Source organism: Petaurus breviceps, unplaced genomic scaffold (assembly GCF_028583685.1).
Source record: "Petaurus breviceps papuanus isolate PSGF00001 unplaced genomic scaffold, PetGlider_PUasm1.0 37, whole genome shotgun sequence".
Classification (NCBI taxonomy): Eukaryota; Metazoa; Chordata; class Mammalia; order Diprotodontia; family Petauridae; genus Petaurus; species Petaurus breviceps.
Window position 1 is genome coordinate 32,698,471 of NW_027186296.1, and position 2,743 is coordinate 32,701,213.

The window sequence follows — 2,743 nt, forward strand, 5'->3', positions numbered from 1 at the left end:
TCTTTCTTTCTTTCTTTCTTTCTTTCTTTCTTTCTTTCTTTCTTTCTCTCTCTCTCTCTCTCTCAATACACCTTTAGATAAGTGTAGGTACAGCTAGGTGGCTCAGTGGATAGAGTATGGAGTATAGAATCAGGAAAATCCGAGTTCAAATCCAGCCTTACACACTTACTAGTTGTATGATCCCAGGCAAGTCACTTAACCTCTATTTGCCTTGGTTTTCTCATCTGTAAAATGGGAATAATAATAGCACCTTATTATAATAATCTCAGGATTATTGTGAAGATCAAATGAGAAAATAATTGTCCAACACTTAGCACATAGTAAATACTATAAAGTGTTAGCTATTACTATTATTAAATACATCATAGATTAGATTATCTAGTATTAGATTAGATTATTATAGATATTAATAATAGATTATATATTATTATTAGATAGATAATCAATTAGATTAGATTAAATCACTGGGCCCGTGACTTCATTGCTATAGTGGATTTCCAGATGAGAAAACTCCCACTACCAATGGAATTTTTTACACCTCTTCAGTTTATCATCCTGGAGAGTTGCCTCAAAAATTGAGGGGTTAAGTACCTTGCCTAGGATCACACAGCAAGTATGTAGCACTTTGCAACTTTGAAGTTAGCTCTCCATCTATTATGACTCATTGAATGTGTGTATACTCCTATAAGCACATGTGTTAATTTTTCTGATACATTTAAAAGATACTTTGAATATTGTTGTGAAACTTGGGCTCTAGAAAGCTAACCCTCCCATTCTCCCCCAAACAAAGCCCGAGTCATGGTATCCTAAGGATTTAGAGGAAGACATGGAGTAAGAATAAGGAGCAAAGGAAGTTGCCTGTTGTTGACTGAATCTAGGTCCTATCTGTCATCACAGTCCTACCAATGAGCAGGGCCCTTTGAAGATTAGGAACAGGACCCAGGTAAACAGGACATCAGAGGTCATAAGGTTTTAAAGAGGAAAAGACATAACCAAAGAGGCCTTTCCAAATCCATTCTCCTCAATTTCTGGGGGATTTAATGTCAGAATCCTCTCTCTGTTAGCAGGTAGAGATGGTAGCATATTCCCAAAATCTTTTCTCAGCTGTGTACATTAAGTAACTGAGTGACCTTGGATAAGTCACTTCTCTCTGACATAGCTGCTTATCGGTTGCTTATAAAATTAGGTGATTGAGATATGCTCTCATGTTTCCCTAACGTTTATTTCATTCAGTTTTGTATTATAATTATTTGTGTACATATCTCAGCCTCCTACTAGCTTTTACCTCCATGAAAGCAGGGATTGTGTGATTTATCAGCTTTTTATCTCCTTGTTACAAACTTGGCTATCTGAATCAAGCTGAAGTTGTTGAATCAGGTCTGGGGCAGATGTCATTCTCTAGGATTCTATACACATTTATGGATCTGTGCTGTAGGGTGTGCAGGATGCTTGGGGCTTTATGCTAAATATGTTTAGCATGACCTCTGCCCTTGAAAGTTTCATGTGAACTTAATTAACATATAATAACAATGATGATGATGGTGATAGCTCTAGACATTTCTGTAGCACTCTTCACAACTTATGACCTCATTTGAATACCACAACATCTATGTGAGTTAGTCAGGGCAAGCCACTGTCCAGTTAGAGCATGGAAGACATACCATAATTGGCTCCTTTCCTCCTTCCTTCCTCCTCCTCCCCCACTTATCTTTTACCAGGATATATTGGATTAAGCACTTCTAGGAGTGATTGAAATATTGCTTTTCTTATAGTATATGACTTTTAAATGACCAGTCACTTCAATATTTAATTTGCAAGGAGCCAAGTTTATGTAGCTTTCTTTTCACAGGACCTTAGCTTACAGGTAGAAAAATTCATTAGTTATGGAATGTCTTTTTTTTTTTTGAGGGGGGAATGAAAGGCAATTGGGGTTAAGTGACTTGCCCAAGGTCACACACAGTAAGTGTTAAGTGTCTGAGGCTGGATTTGAACTTAGGTCCTCCTGACTCCAGAGCTGGTGCTCTATTCACTGTGCTACCTAGCTGCCCCTGGAATAAGTCTTTTGATAATGATTGCAGAGATCCTTCATTAAGCTGATCTTCAGTTTCCTCATCTGTAAAATGGGGATAACGATGTCTGTAATACCAACCTCACAGGGTTGTAGCGAGATTCACAGGTCAGCCTAAAGGTCTTATGTCAAGGCCAGAAATTATTACTTAAGAGTCCATACTATAATACTGAGTAGTTGAAAAATCTGCTGCCATTGTTGATTGTTGCAGAGGGATTCTCTTATGTCTTCAAAGTATAATTCGAACCCTTCAAGGATAAGGGTAAATGGCCTTCCCCATAGTAGCTAGTGGAGGTCTGGGTACACATTAAGTGCCTGCCTTCTTCAGTAAGGGCTGGTAAGTAGTTATTTGTGATTTCCAGTCCCTGGGGAATGCATCTTTTGACTTAGTTTTCAAAGAAAAGGTCTCAGGTCTGAGAGGAGAGATCGGACCTAAGAGCAGACAAGGCTGAGGGAGTACTCTCTGACGTTTCAGTCTCAAATTTGGTGTAGCTAGAGCTCCTAAAGAATTTAGGGAGGGGAAAGGGGAAAACAAGCATTTGTAATTACCTACTGTGTGCTAGGAACTAGGTAGTGCAGTGGATAGAGTTCTGGGCCTGGAGTCAGGAAGACTCATCTTTGTGAGTTAAAATTTGGCCTCAGACACTTCCTAGTTGTGTGACCCTGGGTGAGTCA